The 6018-nt window shown below is 42.2% G+C and overlaps 1 pseudogene; it reads right to left on the bottom strand.

The window, feature by feature from the left end:
- Positions 1–2167: 2167 nt before the first annotated feature.
- LOC111723285 lies at positions 2168–2660 on the bottom strand (annotated as a pseudogene).
- Positions 2661–6018: the final 3358 nt, after the last annotated feature.

Consider the following 6018-nt stretch of genomic DNA (forward strand, 5'->3'; position numbering starts at 1 on the left):
CCGAGAGACTATCACCCGCCAGATAAGTGTACAGTCCATAGTTGGACAGTAATTTCTCTAGGTGAGGCTGTGAGGAAAAAACCTGCTCACATGTTGTTGAGAGAAGTGGGAAATGCTGCAACCCCTATGGAGAAGAACATGGCAATATGTAACAGAATTACACACATGTATGCATGTACCCTTTTCTGGGAATCTATCCCAAATACACACTGCCAAAAACCTGAATGACATTGGCACAAAGCTGCTCACTGCAGTACTGTTTGTGTTAGCAAAAGACTCAGAGGAATGTCATTAATAGAGCTGCACTTCTTTGTGGCAGCTGTTGGGGAAGGGTTCAAATCTGGACAAAGCAGTGAGTGATTTATTTGTTTCTAGCTAATATGTCCTGAGTGCCTGCTACGTGCTTGGTGGTTTACATGGAACTCCACTTAAACCCTTCAACAACCTGAACTTTCTGGTTGTATTACTAATCTTTCACCCAGAAATTCTAAGACTATATCATGGAAACATAATCCCAAATGGCAACAATTCTTTATGCACAAAGATGTTTATTATTATTATTTTTGAGACAGAGTCTCACTCTGTCACCCTCAGTAAAGTGCCTTGGTGCCACAGCTCACAGCAACCTCAAACTCTTTGGGGAAAATGATTCTCTTGCCTCAGCCTCCCAAGGAGCTGGGACCACTGGTGTCCATTACAAAGCCTGGCTATTTTTTTGTTGCAGTTGTCATTGTTGTTTAGCAGGCCCGGACCAGGTTCAAACCCACAAGCCCCATGTATGTGGCCAGCGCCCTAAACACTGACCTACAGGCCCTGAGCCATGTAACATTATTTTTTAGAATTATTTTTTATAATTATCAAAATTATGAGGGCACATGATGAAAAACAAATCAGAACAAAATACCAAGAGCTTGTAAGGCATAATGGTATCTCCAGTGCCCAGTTCTACACCTCCATGTCCCTGGTCTGGCCTCCAGAGTCAACCAACCCCTTTGAACCATTTCCAGTTTTATATCTTTGAAGATTAACTTCTATATCTTTAAAGGCTGCGTTTGTGAGACTCTGGACCTATCAAGTGTAGATATTGGTATTGGCTTCCTGCTATAGAGTAGACTAGAATCTCTTCAAAAGCAAAAACTACTTATTTCTCTTTAGAACCCCAAGACCTGGCCTTGGGCCTGGCTAGGAGTGACTGTTGGATAAATCTTGGCTAAATAAAAGAATAACCTTAGTAGGCAATAGAGGGAAGGCATTTGAGGCAGAGAGAAAAGCAGAGACAAAAAAGCAGAGGCCTGTTTTTCCTGACTAACAGGACCCCGATTGAATTCAGGGCAGCTATGTGCCCAGCTAAAATTACTCACCTCCCACACTCACCTGCAGCAAGTAGAAGCCATATGATCCTGTCCCAGCCAAAGAGACGCAAGTAAAAGTTGCTGAGTGGAGCTTCCGGGAAAGGTTTTCCAAGGAAACCCGAGACAGCTGGCATATTATTTGATGATTTTTGTCCTTCCTCATTCTTCCTCCCTGGAACAAGGAGGTAATTTCTAAAGACTCAGCAGCCATCTTGCAACCACATTCTAAAGACAGAGGAACTAATTTTTGCAGACATTATTCACCTTTACACCAACCTTGGACTGTATATCTCTAGACGTTATGTTATCTGAGACTCACAGTGCTTTTATTTACGATTATATAACTAGGTTTTCTGTTGCTTGCTGCTGCATGCCTTCTTAACCGAGGGAGATGGAAAAAAAAAATGGCCAGAAGTTGATGGGTTTTTGTTTTTGTTTTTTTTTTTTAGGATACATTAAAATTTGCTTTGATACTTCTTTGGGGGAAAAAAAAATCACATTTTTAGTGAATGAACAAAAAACATTTTTACAGCAGCAGTAGTATTCTTATCTACCAGGCCATCAATTCATAGGGAAGAGCTTCCAGTAGCTCAGGGAGAGGCACCTTGCCATTGAATGTGACAAAGCATTGATTGACTTTTGAATTCATGGGAAATAGGTTCCAGCACCTTGTATCACTGTTACATGGGATCTAATTGGTTATCCTGTGTGCTATGCTGTACACCTATTATGCCATGAGCTCATGGAGGTAAATAGGTTCTTGCCCATAAAAGCATGGGTCCACTGGTACTCCTGTGTGCTATGTTATATGCTTATTATGCCATGAATTCATAGGGAATGGGTTCTAGGAGCTCAGGCTCCTTTCCGTTGGTTCTCACAAAGTGGGCTTCTCCCCCCTTCTCCCGGGGGGGAGCAGGCTGGTGCTTCAGTTGAACCCAGGTCACTTTCTCTTTGGTTTCCTTCTTTTTCTGATCATTTTCCTTCACATCTTTCAGGAAGCTGTCTCGGCTCTTAGAGTGCTTAATATGCTCAATACAAACATTAATCCTCTTGGCAAGCATCTTGCCCTTGTTTGTTTACAACAATGCCAACGGCATGCCGGGTAACACTGTAGACTCTTCCAGTTTTGCCATGGTAACATTTGTGTGGCTTGCCTTTTTGAACAGTGCCCATTCCCTTGATGTCTACAATATCACCTTGCTTGTAGATTTGCATGTATGTGGCCATAGGAACAACTCCATGTTTTCTAAAAGGCCTAGAGAACACGTATGGGGTGCCTCTCCTCTTTCCCTTTGTGTTTGTCATTTTGGTGAATTACTGGAAGATGGCGTCTCCACAAGTTGATGGTTGTTAATGGTACAGGAAGATTCATTATACTATTCTCTCTACTTTTGTTTATTTCTAAAACTTTCCATAATAAAAAATTTAGGCTGTGTGTGGTGGTTCATTCCTATAATCCCAGCACTCTAGGAGGTGGGAGGATTGTGGTGGGAGGATTGCTTTATGTCAGGAGTTCAAGACAAGCCTGGGCAAAATATCAAGACCCCATCTGTGCAAAAAATAAGAAAAATTAGCCAGGCATGGTTAAAGACTGTGTTTGCGAGACTCTGGACTTATTAAGTGTAGATATTGGTATTGGCTGCCTGCTATAGATTAGACTAGAATCTCTTCAAGAGCAAAAACTTATTTCTCTTCAGAGCAGTGGTTCTCAACCTGTGGGTCACGACCCCTTTGTAACAATGAAAATACATTGAGGCATTAGGAAGGTTGAGAACCAATGCGTCAGAGCCTCATAATGGGGCAGCAGAGATAATAAATAAATACATGAATGACAGTTCAGGGAACCTCAGGGTGGCTGTGTGTTTTTCTGAATGGTTTCCTCTTTCCTCTCCTTGGGGGGAAAGTATTGGAGGTGGATGCCCATAGTCCCAGCTATTCAGGAGGCCAGGGCAGAAGGATCCCTTAAGCCCAGGAGTTTGAGGTTACAGTGAGCTATGATCACACCACTGCATTCCAGCCTGGGCAGCAGAGAGAGACCCTGTCTTTAAAAAAGAAAAGAAAAGAAAAGGTTTTAAAGAACTGTAGAAATAAAAAATACATATAAATCATCCTTGCAAATATGGTTGCCCAAAAGGAGTTTTGCAAGATTCTGGGTTTCAGAGGTTATTATTACGGCTTCAGAGGTTATTGCTATGTCACAAGCCCTAAATGTCTGTGATTTGGTTGGGTGTCTCACTTAAGAATGATTTACACAGGTGATAACACTTAAATTAACATCTCAGCTTTGGAGGGAGATCCAAATACTCATGAATTTTCTCATTTTAGCCAGGAGGGAATCATTGGCATGGATTTACCTCTATGTTAAGAAAAACCTCTCTGCTTGATTTCTTATTTAAATGAAGAGTTTGAGAGTTTCATTTCATTTCAATTAATAAACTAACGGGAAGCTAGGAGCAAAGGTTGTTGATCCCATGCTGAGAGGAAATACGAGTCAACCCGAGGGAGGCAAAATTAACCTCCACATGTTGGGCTTTTCTTATGCCCCAACTCACACTCTGTCAGTCCAATTCTGAAGCCAGCCATTGGCGCAGTAACCAGATTTGTGTAGGCGTAAGAAATGCCCCAACTGTGCTGTGCCCCAGCTGTATGTGTTTCTCTCCCTTTCTGCCTAGGGCTTCTCTGAAGTCTCAGTGGGAAATGCCTGTGGGAACTCACAGGCACTCAAGCATATGAGCTCTGAATGTGGGAGGAATTAACACCCCAAGGGGCAGCACTTGACTAAGAGGAGATGGGAACCAGTGGATAAATGCTCCCCAACTCCACCCTCTCTATGGCACCTCACGTGGCCGGTGGGATCATACCACCTCGGTAGCTGGGCTGTGAGCTGGCTTTTCTTCCTCTTCTGGGCCTAGCTCCCAGTTCCGGTAATGACCAACTCATCCCACTTTGCCTGGGACTTCTCTGAGTTTAGCCTTGAAAGGTTCACATCTTAGGAAACTCCTCAGTCCCCAGCAAACGGATAGCCGTCATCTAACCCGTTCTTCACTTTTGCACCCTGAAATCACCCCTCAAATAAATCCTTTTCAGGCAGCTCCTTCTCTCAGGCTCTGTTTGGGGCAGGGAACTCAGGCAGTGACAACTCATTTGTGTCTCAACAAAGCACATGCTTGTCTCTGAGATGTTTCTCACCAGCTCAAAACAAGAGCTTAAGGAGCAGCTGCCAAGAACATCTGTGCAGCATTAGGAAGTGAAAACCTGTAGTTTGTTTTTCTATTGTTGTGGACTATTGGCTTGTGGATTTTGCCAGGTGTTCTTGAATAGGAACCAGGTGAATAGAGGCAGAGTCCACTCTATAAACCTGCCAGCAGCCAGAGCAGGTTGGAAGAACCCTTGTACCTCTGTCTGTTGGAATGACTATTTCTGATTTCTGGGTTAGAATTTGATCTGATGGAAACACGAGTGTTTTCTGTCTGTTGAATTAAGTCTCAGCTAAGACTATTTTCCCTAAAGGCTCCAAGAAGCAAAACTGTGAACCAGAGAAGGTTGTTTTGCGCCAGAAACAGAGAACTCACGCTCCTTTAAAAATAAATACATGTATGACAGTTCAGGGAAACTCAGGGTGGCTGTGTGTTTTTCTGAATGGTTTCTTCTTTCCTTTCCTTAGAGGGAAAAATGCTGCTGCTTAATCTTCAGGTTGTTCAATAATTTAATAATTTCTTCTGTTTGTGTGAGAGATTTATTCCCCTGTGTAAAAACCCAGCTGCATTGGATTGAATTGATAGGAACTGAGAGACTGGGAGTGGGGAGCTCAAGGAGGTTCTAACCCCCCAACTGATGTCCTAGCTTGCTTGTTTCTGGAGGACTGGTCTGTTCATACCAAGGATGACAAAGAAATGAGTTGGATATCAAAGATACTTTTAAATTAATTAGGCCTCCTGTGTAGAGATGTAGAAAATACAGCTTTAATGTCCCTCTAGTGGATTTCCTATTCATACTGGTTTCAAGAGACCACCGAGAGCTTATACAAATCTAAGATAAAGGGACTCAGTGTCTCCCAGGGAGAAAAATTAAGAAATCAAGCCACACCTCCAATACTTTGAATGTGCCAGTTCTTTATGAAAAGCCCTGTAGGCTAAGAGGAAAATAAAACCATCCAAATCACAAAACACCATGTTTACAAGGAGACGTAAGCTGGAAATTGTACTCTATAATTTATGTTAATACATTTAAATAGACTAAAGAAATTGGTCTTCAAAAGGATGAATCTTTTAACGGTGTTCTATTAAGAAAAATGACTTCCAAGTAAAAAAATAAAACTATTTAATTGAGTACCTTTATGTAAAAGTTAAACTTCATATTCTTCTAAGAAATATGTGTAAATAATCTGGGTGAATAAACTAGGTTGTTAATACAAATGTAAACGCTATTCCTGCTTTCAAATTTAAGCCTTTTATTCAATATGTTTTTAGATGGGAAAACAGAAACATCTAACCCTGGTTTATGGCTTTGAGGTTCCCACTGAGTTACAAAACAAATAGGGAGATCAGGCTCGGCGCCTGTCGCTCAGACGGCTAAGGCGCCAGCCACATACACCTAAGGTGGCGGGTTCAAATCCCCAGCCCGGGCCCGCCAAACAACAATGACGGCTGCAACCAAAAAATAGCCG

Source organism: Otolemur garnettii, unplaced genomic scaffold (assembly GCF_000181295.1).
Source record: "Otolemur garnettii isolate 467f Iridium unplaced genomic scaffold, OtoGar3 scaffold00001, whole genome shotgun sequence".
Taxonomy (NCBI): domain Eukaryota; kingdom Metazoa; phylum Chordata; class Mammalia; order Primates; family Galagidae; genus Otolemur; species Otolemur garnettii.